The sequence below is a fragment of the Apium graveolens genome, chromosome 2 (genome assembly GCF_009905375.1).
Source record: "Apium graveolens cultivar Ventura chromosome 2, ASM990537v1, whole genome shotgun sequence".
Classification (NCBI taxonomy): Eukaryota; Viridiplantae; Streptophyta; class Magnoliopsida; order Apiales; family Apiaceae; genus Apium; species Apium graveolens.
This window is the reverse complement of record NC_133648.1, coordinates 224,611,334-224,626,332: the sequence shown is the minus strand read 5'-3', so window position 1 is coordinate 224,626,332 and position 14,999 is coordinate 224,611,334. Positions and strand designations below refer to the sequence as shown.

The window sequence follows — 14,999 nt, the reverse complement described above, 5'->3', positions numbered from 1 at the left end:
TTAAGAACTGTTGGATATTCATCCATGTTGAAAACTCAAGCAGCTGATCTGATTCAAGCTTATTGTGAAAAGAATATTAAAAGGTACAATCAACTCAAGAATAAGCTAAAGACAGTTGGAGTTCAACCAGTCAGGCCAGACAGCTTCACTTCAGAAAAGGATCGTGTCTTTGATAAGAAGTTGCTTCAAGATTTGGAAGAAGGTGAAGATTTGGAAGAAGGTGAATTCGGAAGGGAAGACAACTGAATTCAATTAGCTCAAAACTCAATGTAATATGATTAGAGCTTTATGAATCAAGATAGACTAATGTAGTTATATGTTGAGACTAGAGGAACATCTATCTTGTATTCACTTGTAAATTTCTTTTGGAATCTGGAAAATGTTAAATATAATCCAGAACTTTTCTGCTATTTACTTTGCATTACTGTTTATATCTTTTTCTTATTTGTTAGTTGAGTTATCCTCTAGGTATTTGTTGTTATTGTCTAACAAACAAATAGGGGGAGATTGAAAGGCATATGTCATAGCCTACTTGTTTATTCGAGGATTTAACTCAAGTCAAATAAGGATGTAACAAGTAAATAGTGGTCCTATCGTCAGAGAGATCTCTCAGAGTAACATATGTCAAAGGATTACGTAACATTATTCTCCTACAGACTTGATGACTTAATTCACTGGAAGAAGCTTAAGAAATTGATCAAGCCTCAGTGATATAAATCAAGATTGTGGATTTAATCAAGTGACAGAGATCTCGTCAGGGTATCAATTAATTACAAGGATTTAGTCTGAAGAAAATCAAGAGTATCAAGGTCAAGGCATGAAGAAACGTCACAGAAGTTAGTCACTCATGAACCAGACAGTACATCGAGTGTCAACATTGAAGTGGTGGAATTGTTTCATAATTGACAGTGATTTTCAGAAGATTTTCAGAAGAATGGTTGCTGCTCAAGATTAGTATTAATTCTCTATTAATTAATTAAGTCATATAATTTAATTAAGAGAATAAATTAAATCTGCAAAGATTAATTTATTGATTAATTGAATTAATTGATTAATTAATTCAGAATTATTATTTGATTAAAATCTGTTTTAATCCAGCAAGACTATCTTTTGTATTAGCAAGACAATCGGTATGACAATCAATAGTCATACCGAAAGTCATGCTATTGCATTTAGATTGTCTTGCCGAAAGTCCTATCAGTTCAATTGATAGTCCTACCAAAAGTCTTACCAGTTCAAAGGATTGTCATGCTGAGCTAAATGGATTGTCTTGCCAATTAAAATCACAGGATTCAATATAAAGCAGAGCAGCTATTTTTCAAAGAAGAGCAGAGTATTGAATATCAAATTCAGCAGAACACAGAACAAAAGAAACCTGCAGAGAACTTATTGCAAATTCACAGATCATTTATTTCTAGTATTTATTGTTAAATCTAATCCACTAGAAATCCTTTTCTTGTTCTTGTGTAACTATCTAGCGGATCGAAATCCCTAGAACTTAATTTCAAATCGCTTTTAGCATTTGATCTTTTTATTGCAAAAATAGAAAAAGTTCATGTCGAATTTATTCTAGATTTGTAATAATTGATTTGAGATTAATCCCTTGTAAACGATACCGTTGTTGTAACACCTTTCAAGTTTAATAATAGTTTTATTTAACTTGAATTTTGTTTCACTTTTTTATTCCGCATTTTATTCGATTAAACGGTATTGTTTATATTCAACCCCCCTTCTACAAATATATTGAGACCTAACACACACTCTGCTCTTCAATCCATAACAAATACCAGCACCAAGAAGCTCCTACAAGCACACCTTGCTTCTCTTCAATTACAACAAATCCAAGGTTTTCAACACATTCAGGATGTCACTTCTATCAAAAGTGAAATTGATCAATCGAAAAAAGACATTTCTGAAAGGTTGGATTCTAAAATTCTAGAAGCTACAATGCCTGATATTAAGAGACAACTCAGGAAGAATTCTGATCTTACCACTTAGATAGATTCCTTGGATACCAGAATGACTGCAAGTAAGGGGGAGAAAAGCTCAAGTAAGGGGGAGGGGGAGAAAGGCTCAAGTAAGGGGGAGCTTCAGCTAAACATATAAGTCAACAAAGTGATTGTGCCAACAATTGCTTTCACAAAGCCACCAGTGTTGGATAGCATTGATCTTATCCAAATAGCAGCTGAAAAGCTTTAGTCAAAGTCAAATCCTAAGATGCTTGATGTTACAGCTATAGAAAAGGAACTAGAAGGAAAATGGAGAAAGATAGATGCAAATATACAACAAAAGTTTGGGCCAATTCAGAAACCAGATAAAGTCTTTAGTCATCACTCTCAAGTCATGAAAATCTCTATGAATGACATAAGTATGAACTATCTGGAAAAGGGTCAAACTTCCTGCATAAAATCTCCAAAAACAAATTTCATCATGAAGCCTAAAAGAAAATACTCCAAGTTCTCAGACAAAAATCCTATGAATACTGTGTATGAGAGACCTAGGCCAGATGAGAAGAAGCTGTTGGCTAGGTCAATTGCATTTTACAAGAATCAAGCAGATTCAGCATTTAAAATGAGAATTGCAAAGATCTACAGAAATGGTAAAGAGATATGTGTGGTGGCTGGACACTCTCAGTTTGTAGAAGCCAAAATGGAAGAGAAAGAGAGAATAAGGCAAGAAAAGAAGCAAGTTGCCTTCGAGGCTAAGAAGCTCAAACAAACAAAGGAGCAAGCTGCTATCTTAGCCAAACTTCAAGCTATGAAGACTACAACTGAGATCTCTGCACAACCATCTGTGATTGCTGAACCTCAAAATCAGAAAGTGCAAGATGAACTATAACAGAAAAGAAAATTCAGATACATGCTCCATTCCAAGAGAAAATTGGACTTTAATGATGAGGAAAAGGAAGACCAAATTCCTAAAAAGCCTACAACTATATCTCAGACATCAAAACCCTCAGTGGTATTTGAAGAATTCAAGGTGGTTGATCCAATAAGGAACATTCATGGTGAGCCCATAATTCTTAAGGATGAGCCAGTAGACTGGAATAGTTTACCAATTCCTGAGATAAATTTTCCTATCTTCACAAAGCTAAAGAAGACAAAGATAAGAGCAAGCAAGAAAGTGAAGCCTGTGATTCTCAAATCCAAGACCCCAATCAAAGATAAATTTACAGTCAACAAGGGAGACATGTTGTACATCTGTGACATCAAGGAGTTTTCTGACATAAACCTTTACTTAGATGAATTGGATGGAGTTAGAGGAATTGATGCTCACAAACATCTCCCTGAAAGGCTGGTATTCGAATACAAGGGAGGAAGAGAGATCATACGGCCACTTCACAGGATTCTTCTAGAAAGCCAGTCTGTTTTGATAAAGGTCTACTCTTCATTCAAAAGAACTTTGGGTATAATGTGACTGCAAGAAGACTAGTTCTAAAGAAGATTAAGGAGTTGAGGAGTACCAGAGCCAAATATGCACTTCTAAAAACTCTATCTATTCCCTTTACAGGAAAGAGAGTGCATCTGAGGCCCTATTGGTTGATGGAATTTAGGGATGAAAAAGGAGTTAGAAGATTCTTCAGATTGGAGGACCAATTGAGTATCTCTAGCAATGAGACTCTTTTGAAAATGCAGGAAATTCTAAATCTCTCATAAGCTGATGAACTTGAATTCCACAAACAACTCCAGAATCAAATTGAAGAAAATAACAGAAGGCTTGGAAAGAAATCCAGACAATCAAGGAAATAAATTTATCTGCTCAGACTAGAGGAGCACCTTGATAACAATTATGAGCAATTTCTTTGTGTACTTTGCATTGTTCAATTTTCAGTAAATTGTAGCACTTATCAGTTTTATCTACTATTTTTCAATCTGTATTTTTAGTATATTTTATTATCATCAAGTTTCTCTTAATTTATGGCTACAATTCTAGTAGACATAATTTGGGGGAGATTGTTAGGAATATGTTGTGTACTTGATGATAAGCTAAACAAAACACCTTAGTAGATTTAACTTAGTGAATTTTGTAGCACCCGACGGATGATCAATTATAGTCCCAACGGATGATTCAATATAGTCCTGACGGATGATTAATTAATATCCACCGGGTGAGTTATCTTATGTAACAATAGGTAATGTAACACAATTCTGCAAACAATTTTGTGTAGATTCTGTAGTAGCATATGAGTCATGTTGACTACTAGTAGATATGCAGAATAGGTTGATTAATTGTAAATATTAGATGTCTTGTAATTCTGCATAAATGAAATGGAGTCAAGTGTCAAATAGCTACCCGACGGATGATCAACAAAGCTACCCGACAAATGATCAACAAGGCTACCCGACGGATAACAAGCATGTACCCGACGGATGATCAATTCAAATATCTATTGACAGTGACAACACAGTCACATGTATTGGGTGTTTGCAAAAAGAATGTGGAAGCCTGTTTAGCAGGGTTTTGTGAACAAAGAAGCATTACCATTTCCATGTTATTATGAAGATATTCAAAGATGCTGGAATAGAGTAGTGAAGCAGCATGGAGTTAGACTTGATAGGTTTTGTTTTATTATCCTATCTTATTACCATGTAAACTTGGTGATATATAAACCAAGTGTAGCTAGTAGAACAAATAACTAAGCAAACACATTTTAGAAGAGAAAAAGAAAAAGCTGTAAATGTTAAGAATTTCTCTGTAGTTTGTCTGTTTACTTGTAAAAGCAGCTGTGAGCTATTCAAGCTTCACAGGGTTCTCTCGATATATATATATATATATATATATATATATATCTGGTGGATACATTCAAATCCACCAGAAAGTTTTAAAGACCGGTGTTTTTATGATTTATATAATTCTTTCATTCTGCACTTTGCAAATCAAACACTTATATATTATTGAGTTAAAACAGTTTTTTAAAAATCTTAAAAAGAAGCCAGAATTACATTCAACCCCCCTTCTGTAATTCTTGTTGTATTTTTAGGGAATAACCGATGCAAAATTAGATTTTTTATTCACGCTTACCATGCCATTCATGTTCTTCTTAGAATTAACCTTAACACTCTCATCAGTATTGGAGTCATCTATGGTTTCTGATTTCTTAAGTGTGTCTGATTCTTGTTTATCCACCTTGTTACCTTGGTCAGTTTTGGGTTCCTCCTTTCTAACTGAAACCTTAGGGATATTAGAGGATTTCTTTACCTTCTTCTTCTCCTTATCCTCAATAATCAATTCCTTATTAATTAACAAACTCACTTTATCTAAAGGTTCTGAAATAGGTTCAGTGAATAACGAAGATATAACATTTCTAATAACATGTGGTACCTTTTCAGGGACAAAATCACTTGTCTCTGATGCACCAACATGTTTCTTACCTGCTAACTTAGAATAGTCAAGTCCTATGATTGTCTTAGACTTAAGTCTTTGACTATCTATTATCTCCTTCTAAGTCATAACTGCATTCTTAAAGGCTTGTAACTTCTTTTTTAGATCATCAACTTGGGTTATTGTTAGGGCGAAATCACGCACTAATATTCACGCAAGTATACGCGTTTGCAAGTAATATAGAATACTTTCTAGTTCGTTCCCTCAGAGACTCAGACTAATTTATTGTCTAATTTAACTCACTCACCAATGTATGACTACTTCTCAATGTTAAGATAATAACACTTAAAATTGTTGATTAAATATTAACTATAATTAACTACTTAATTAACCACTTAACTAACACTTCAATTTATCAATAATAAAACACTCATGAGATCACAACTTCATTATTACTTCCTTCTATAGCCATAGTTATTACCTTTAGCATGTGACAGTGATGATATTAATCGAATAACACAAAACTAATAAAAGCCAACTTTCATTGTACTAATACCATTCTACCAATCATCCACAATTAAGATAGAAGTTGAATAGTCATCAATTATGTTGAGTTCCTATATGTCTACAGAAATTGACAACACAACGATTTAAGCACAAGTTATTCCTTTTTGATTACATAGGGCAAATAAAACTGTTAGAGTTACCCACTAATCATGCACAACGTACATGAACCTATGCTAGCATGGCAAGTTCTAAATCTCAAGATCCACCGTCGCTTCACAAGAGATTAACACCCTATCTTATATGTTCGCGACGCACATAAGACGAATACGCACAACCAATACTAGATATCATGCAATTATCACATACTAAAGTATTAAACAATTAACTAAAGAATTCCATAATAAATCCGTTACAACCCCATGATCATGATTAGCCCATAATAGAACTTATCGCCATCATGGGTTCATATGAAATCATGATAAACAAACACAAGAAAATAATAACTAAACTGATTATATTAAAACAGAGTACGTCACAAGAGTAAATAAGTCAAAGCAAGAAAACTAGCATCCAACGTTACAACAAAATAAGAATCACAAGAATATATGCTTCCTCTTCGTTGCTGTGTGCTAAATCGGTCTTCTTCCTTATCTCCTTCGCTTCTTGCAAAAAACAATCTAAAACATAATCTCCTCTTAATACTCTGTGAAAAACGTCTCAAATCTACCTATATAATAGTCCCATAAAACTCAGATTACATAGAAGTGGAAGCCAAACAGAAGTAGAAGTCTAAAATAATATATCTTTTTCCCCGACCCTGCGCGGCCGCTCAGCATTTCTGCGCGGGCGCGCAAGGCTGCTGCGCAGCCGCTCAGCATTGCTGCGCGGGCGCGCAGGACCCTTCTGGAAAAATTCCATGTTTGCTCCGTTTCTTCGCCGTAATCTTCCCGTTCTTTTCCTCTCGCAAAGGTGAACACATGCCAAGGCTTATTCTTGATGATTCCTCCTCCGAAATGCAACTAATACCCTGAAATGCATAAACACTAGAAAAACGCATCAAATACACAAAATACTTGATTTCAAGACACCAATTTAAGCCATTTTAAGACGTTCTAAGTGGTATAAAATGCCACTTATCACACCCCCAAACTTAAATCGATGCTTGTCCTCAAGCGTCACAGACTCAAAAACAAATAAAAATATGCATGAATGCAATCTATATGAAAATGCAACGATCCCCCTTACTACAATTAACCAACCAAATTGTCACGTCTCAACGAATGCAGTTAGACACTAAAGATCAATAAACTCATGCAAACGAACATACCGCCAGAAACGTGGTGTGTGCAAATGCTTAACAAATATGCTTTGGAACTAGACCAATTACTATGACTAGACTATCCTCAAGGCAATCCTACGATTATACAAAGAATAAAAATTCTAGGCACAAAGTGATATACAACGCTACAAGAACTCTGGAGCTTACTACGGAATCGTGCTTTTTATTTACAACTCAAATGCTTATTTGACCGTGCAATGAGTGAGGTCCACAAAAGACTTATACAATGGTATCCATGTAACGAGCGTTAGGTTAGCGGATCCCAGACTCTAAAAGCCTTAGGTCACTAGGCACAAAGTCCCCTAAGAACTTAATAACTCGAATACCAAAGAGCCCACTCTTGATCAATTATGCAAAATTTTTTTTTTTTTTCTCTGAGCAAGTGCGTTTCGCTCCATCTTGCTCAACCCTAGACTACTCGCATAACATGTGAGCCGGCTACTAGCCATTTGACGCCTAGCCACAACTAGCAACAAATTCCAGTTTTACTCCATTTTTTTCTTTTTCATGCCTTTACCACTAAGAACCTATTATCAAATTCTAAGCATAATAAATAGATTATCCTCGAAAATAATCAGATCATAACAACAATCTAGTCCTTAAGCATTCTCTAAGACTTAGTGACAATACAAGTGCTTCTAGCATGCATATCAACCTACACAACTTAATATCACTTTAATGCTATCACTACACTCGCATCAATATCACAATTCAGTCGATAAATCATTGCAAAAGGGATCATGGTATATGCATGAGCTATATGATATGACAAACAAATAAAGCTATATATAAAAAAAACTATATGGCAAAAATTATGCAGCTATATGAACTAACTATCATGAATATGCAGCTATATGACACACACAAAATATTCCTTAACTACCACCTCCAAACTTAAAATCTTCACTGTCCCCAGTGAAGGTAGTAGAAAGGAACACAGGGTATACCTACTCGGAGTCATCATCATCACCCTCAGTGGGTGGAGTATCAGGCGGGGGGTATGCAGAGTCCTCACCAAAAACTGGCCACTGGATATCAGCTCCAAGGCCTCGAAAAGCAGTCCCTAACGCAAGAGTGAGCTCCTGAGCAAACCTGCTCTGCGTCTCATACATGGCATCCATCCGCCGTGAAAGCCTCCTATACTGGGCATCACCCATCCCAGCACCCTTCTGAGCTCTCGAAGAACTAGCCTCACCACGCCCTGGCCTGGCCATAGTAGCACCTCGTGCTGGACGCCCTCCTGGAAGACGATAACCCAGCCCATGCTCCTCAGGCTCACCACCGGTCCACTCCTGCATCCCATTCAGAGTGCCAGAATCTATCGGAGCTGCTGGCAACTGCAACTGCTCATGAGCCGGCCAGTTCACTCCTACTGCTCGGTATAGCTTTGTAACCGTGGATGCATAAGGGATGTTCATATGCTTTGCTCCCCTCAAAAACTTCAGAATTCCTTGGTAGATAAACTCACCAAGGTCCACATAGTATTCCTCATTCAGAATTCCCCACAACAGCTGTGCTCTCTCAACTGTGACCTCGTGTGCATATGAAGAAGGCAAAATATTAGCACATATAAATGCATTCCATGCACGGGCATACCTGTTCATGGTGATCGCCGGAAAGTGACGATACTCATTATTGGCTGGACTGCGGTTCCAAACTGTGCCCGGTCGACAGAGAGTCGCACAAATCAAATCCAAGTCAAAATCCTCAGCAGTCTTTTCATTCCAATTCTCCTCCTCGGGCTTCCTCTCTCGCTGTCCAATCACACGGCGAATCGCCGCAGGATGATAATCAACCGTCAGCCCACGAACTACAGAAAACCCATTCTTTTCAGCCTTTGCGTTCACGTAGAACTCGCGAACAACACTCATCGGTACTGCTTCGGGTGACTCACAAAAAGCTATCCACCCCTTCTCTGCAATCATGGGCAACAACTCACCATCCCTCCCTGATGGTAAAAACCCCCTCTCCTTCAGAATCAGCTTCCCCAACAGCCTAGTGTACTCCTCCTCCACGGCTCTGTCAGTTAACCGAGGCCTTGCAGCAGTACCCCTTGATGAATCAGCAGTAGGAACTGTGCTGCTGCTGTCAATAGTGCGTGCTCTCTTGGGTACCATTGATTTGTGAATAAAAGTGTGTAAGAACTGATTTTTGATGTTTATGAGAGGGTTTAAGTGTAGGAAGTTGTGGGAGATATGTAGGATAGGTGTATGTATATATAGGGTGTGGAGTAGGTTAAATTAGATTAAGAGTGAGGTTGAGGGATAAAATCATGGGGTAATGGGAAAAGAATTCATGGGTTTATGGGCTGTGATGGGTTTTTGTGTTTTTGTTTGTTGTTTTTTTTCCTGAACTGTAAAAAAAAAAATTCTGGAACTCGACCCCTGCGCGGCCGCTCAGCATTTCTGCGCGGGCGCGCAGAAAGCTGCGCGGCCGCTCAGCATAGCTGCGCGGGCGCGCAGAGGGTCTCTGGAATTTTTTTTTTTCAGCCCCTGTTTTCTGATTTTTTTGTGTTTTTGGATAGGTTATTAACTTCTAAGGGTTCCTGTAACAACAATTCATGGGTTGCCTCCCACGCAGCGCTTCTTTTTCGTCATTAGCTTGACGTTCCGTATCTTTCTCAAATAGTCAACAAAATGGCACTAACCACCTCTCGGTTTCCCATGTCCCCATAGTAGTGCTTCAACCGCTGACCGTTAACCTTGAATGCTTGGTCCGAATCATTCTCAAAAATTTCCACCGCTCCATGTGGAAACACAGTTTTGACAATAAAAGGTCCAGACCACCTTGATTTCAACTTCCCAGGAAAAAGTCGGAGCCGAGAGTTGAATAACAGAACTTGTTGCCCTGGCACAAATAACTTAGGATGTAGCTTCCTATCGTGCCACCTCTTCACCTTTTCCTTATACATTTTGTTATTCTCGTACGCTTGAAGTCGAAATTCATCAAGTTCATTAAGCTGAAGCATTCTTTTCTTACCAGCTGCATCTAAATCCAGGTTCAATTTCTTCAATGCCCAGTAGGCCTTATGCTCAAGCTCCGCCGGTAGATGACATCCCTTACCGTACACCAACTGAAACGGTGACATCCCAAGTGGAGTTTTGTATGCTGTTCTGTAAGCCCAAACAGCTTCATCGAGCTTTAAAGACCAATCCTTCCTTGACGGACAAACAACCTTCTCTAGAATGCGCTTTATCTCTCTGTTAGACACTTCCGCTTGACCATTTGTTTGCGGATGATAGGCAGTAGCTACTCGATGATTCACATTATAACGCTGCATCATAGAAGTGAACTTACGGTTGCAAAAATGCGATCCTTCATCACTTATGATTACCCGAGGTGTTCCAAACCTTGTGAAAATTTGCTTATGAAGAAAATTTAGCACTGCCTTTGCATCATTTGTCGGTAAAGCTTTAACTTCGACCCATTTTGAGACATAATCGACTGCCAGCAAGATGTACTGATTATTGCAAGACGAGATAAAAGGCCCCATGAAATCGATTCCCCATACATCAAAGACCTCGACTTCAAGCATCACATTTAATGGCATCTCATCATTCCTTGACAAATTTCCCACTCTTTGGCAACGATCACACCTTAAAACAAACTGATGAGCATCCTTGAACAAGGTAGGCCAGAAAAAACCTGCTTGCAGAATACGAGCTGCCGTCTTCTCACCTCCATAGTGTCCACCATAAACCGTGGAATGGCAGTCTCGTAATATCCCCTCCGTCTCACAGAACGGGATACATCTCCTGATGATCTGGTCAGCTCCCTGTCTAAACAAATATGGTTCATCCCACATATACCACTTCACCTCATGCAGAAACTTCTTCTTTTACGCGGATGTCAAATTAGGAGGCATTATATTGCTGACAAGATAGTTTACAATATCTGCAAACCATGGTTCTTCCTCCTGAATTGCAAACAACTGCTCATCCGGAAAAGATTCATTGATTAACGTCCTATCTTGTGAAGTAGAATCGGGATTCTCCAACCTAGAGAGATGGTCAGCTACTTGATTCTCACTACCTTTTCTATCTTTTATCTCTAACTCAAATTCTTGAAGTAAAAGCACCCAACGAATCAGTCTCGGCTTCGAATCCTTCTTAGAAACCAGATAGCGAATAGCTGCATGATCAGTGAATAATGTCACTTTCGTACCAAGCAGATAAGATCGAAATTTCTCAAAGCCAAAGACTATAGCCAAAAGCTCCTTCTCAGTAGTGGTGTAGTTCAATTGGGCCCCATTTAAAGTCTTACTCGCATAGTCGACCACATGGAAGAAATTTTTCTTGCGCTGTCCCAGAACTGCACCTACCGCATAATCACTCGCATCACACATCATCTCAAACGGTTCTGTCCAATCTGGTGCTGTAATAACTGGTGCCGTGATCAAACTCTCCTTGAGAGTCTCGAATGCTGCCAAACATTCATCATCAAATTTGAAAGGCACATCTTTCTCAAGTAAATTGCACAACGGCTTAGATATCTTTGAAAAGTCCTTGATGAATCGCCGATAAAAACCCGCATGACCGAGAAAACTACGGATTCCTTTCACCGAATTAGGTGGGGGAAGATTTTCAATGACTCCCACCTTGGCCTTGTCCACCTCCAGACCTTTGCTAGAGACCTTATGCCCAAGGATAATGCCTTCACGCACCATAAAATGACATTTCTCCCAATTAAGCACCAAATTAGTTTCCACGCATCTTTTGAGTACGGCGCGCAGATTATTTAAACATTCATCATATGAGTGTCCAAAGACGGAGAAGTCATCCATGAACACTTCGACGTTATTTCCAATCATGTCAGAGAATATAGCCATCATACATCTCTGAAAGGTGGCCGGGGCGCCACATAACCCAAACGAAACTCTACGAAAAGCAAATGTGCCAAATGGACAAGTGAAGGTAGTCTTTTCCTGATCCTCTGGTGCAATACAAATCTGATTATACCCGGAATAACCATCCAGAAGACAAAAATACTCATGTCCCGCCAATCTGTCAAGCATTTGATCAATAAATGGAAGAGGAAAGTGATCATTTCTTGTGGCTTTGTTCAATTTCCTATAATCCATGCATACTCTCCATCCTGTAACTGTTCGAGTAGGGATGAGCTCATTCTTTTCATTTGCGACCACAGTGATACCTCCTTTCTTAGGAACACATTGTACAGGGCTCACCCACGAGCTGTCAGAAATAGGATAAATGATGCCTGCATCTAGCCATTTCAGAATTTCTTTCTTCACCACCTCCTTCATGATGGGATTCAGTCTTCGTTGCTGTTCCACAGTTAGCTTACTTCCTTCCTCTAGCAGAATTTTATGCATACAATATGAAGGACTTATCCCCTTGATGTCTGCTATGGTCCATCCTATAGCCGATTTGAATTCTCTCAAAATCCTTAAGAGCTTGTCTTCCTCACTACCTGAAAGGTCAGCTGAAATAATAACAGGTAACGTAGATGAATCACCTAAAAAAGCATACCTCAAGTGTTCAGGTAATGGTTTGAGCTCTAAGGTAGGTGCTTCCTCTATTGATGGTTTGAGCTTCCCTTCAGCGTTCTTGAGGTCAGAAGTACCAAGAGATTCAAATGGTATATCCAGCTTTCGCTTCCAGGGAGAAGCGTTCAGATATTGTAATTGCTCGTTGCTATCTTCATCATCACTGTCAAATTCCCCCACTAAGGCCTTTTCCAATGCATCAGATATTAGCATGTGCTCGAGTTCCGAAGTAACTGCGGAATCAATCACATCCACTTTTAAGCACTCCTCATCTTCTGTAGGGAATTTCATTGCCTTGAATACGTTGAAGGTCACATCCTGGTCTTGAACCCGTATAGTAAGTTCCCCTTTTTGCACATCTATCAAGGTACGGCCAATAGCCAAGAAAGGCCTCCCCAAGATTATGGGAATCTTCTTATCTTCCTCAAAATCCAGAATAACAAAATCTGCAGGAAAGAAGAGCTTATCCACCTTGACGAGCACATCCTTAACTATGCCCCTTGGGTAAGTAATGGAACGGTCAGCCAATTGTAGCGACATGTATGTGGGTTTTGGATCAGGCAGATCCAGCTTTTTAAATATCGACAAGGGCATCAGATTAATGCTTGCTCCCAAATCACAAAGGCACTTGTCAAAAGTTAGATTGCCAATGGTGCAAGGAATGGTGAAGCTTCATGGATCTTTCAGTTTTGGTGGTAACTTTTGCTGCAGAATAGCGCTGCATTCTTCCGTGAGAGCAACGGTTTCAAGGTCATCCAGTTTCACCTTCCTTGAAAGAATAGTCTTCATAAACTTCGCATAACTAGGTATTTGTTCCAGAGCCTCAGCGAAAGGTATATTGATGTGAAGTTTCTTAAACACCTCCAGAAACTTCCCGAACTGTCTATCCAGCTTTTGTTGCTGCAATCTCTTAGGAAAAGGTGGTGGAGGATAGAGCTGTTTCTCCCCTGTATTAGCCTCAGGCAGAGTATGTTCAACAGTAGTCTTCTTTGGTTCCGCCACTTTCTCCTTTTGCTTAGATTCTTCATCTCTAACTTCAGCTTCGACTTCTTTTGCCTTTTCAGCATCAACTACTTTTCCAGACCTTAAGGTAATAGCCTTGACTTGCTCTTTAGCTTCCTTCCTGCCTGGTACTTCCGTGTCACTGGGAAGAGTGCCAGGTTGACGATTGAGCACTGTATTGGCTAATTGACCGATTTGATTTTCCAAGGTCTTGATAGAAACCGCCTGACTCTTGCACAACAGCTTAAGTTCCTCAAAATCAGCACTAGTAGGTGCAGCTGCACTTCCCTGTTGAGGATATGATTGTCTTGTAGCATACTGTTGTGGTTGCTGGAATCCAGGTGGGTTAAATTGTTTACTCACTCCTTGCTGATATGGTGGCTGAATAGCATTCTGATTATTTCCCCAGCTGAAATTTGGATGATTTCTGTTGTTAGGATGATAGGTCGCTGGCACAGGCTGCTGTTGTCGCTGATAATTATTCACATACTGAACAGATTCGTTGACAAGAGAACACTGATCCGTAGCATGAGAACCTGCACAAAGCTCATAAACCATAGCTATTTGATTAACTCCATACGTAGCCAAAGAATCAACCTTCATTGATAGCGCTTGGAGCTGGGCTGCAATAGCGGTGGCTGCATCAACTTCCAGAATACCTGCTACCTTGCCTGATGTCATCCTCTGAGTTGGGTTCTGATGCTCATTTGCAGCCATCGTCTCGATAAGATTATACGCCTCAGTATAGCTTTTAGCCCATAAGGCGCCTCCAGCTGCTGCATCGAGCATGGGCCGAGATTGGTCCCCCAAACCATTATAAAAACCAGTGATTACCATCCAATCCAGCATTCCATGATGTGGACATTTTCTCAACATTTCCTTGTAGCGTTCCCAAGCCTCGCACATAGATTCTGTAGGTTGCTGCGCAAACTGAGTAAGAGCACTCCTCATAGCAGCAGTCTTTGCCATTGGATGAAACTTCACCAGAAACTTTTGCGTAAGATCTTGCCACGTAGTGATGGACCCAGCTGGTTCAGAATGTAACCAGTCTTTAGCCTTATCCCTCAGTGAGAATGGGAAGAGCCTCAACTTAATAGCCTCATCAGTCACGCCATTATACTTAAAAGTGCTGCAGATCTCGATAAAATTCCTTATGTGCATGTTGGGGTCTTCAGTTGCCGCTCCTCCAAAAGAAACAGAATTCTGCACCATCTGAATAGTGCCCGGCTTGATTTCAAAGGTGTTAGCTTGAATAGCCGGATGAAGGATGCTTGACTGAATGTCATCAATTTTAGGCCGAGAAAAATCCATAAGAGCTGGATC

The 14,999-nt window shown here is 39.3% G+C and overlaps 1 non-coding gene across 1 annotated transcript; it reads left to right on the top strand.

Moving 5' to 3' along the window:
- The first annotated feature begins 14,523 nt into the window (after window positions 1–14,523).
- On the top strand, window positions 14,524–14,630 carry LOC141709555 (small nucleolar RNA R71). The gene has a single exon (XR_012570124.1). It is a non-coding gene; the product is annotated as a small nucleolar RNA R71 (small nucleolar RNA).
- Window positions 14,631–14,999: the final 369 nt, after the last annotated feature.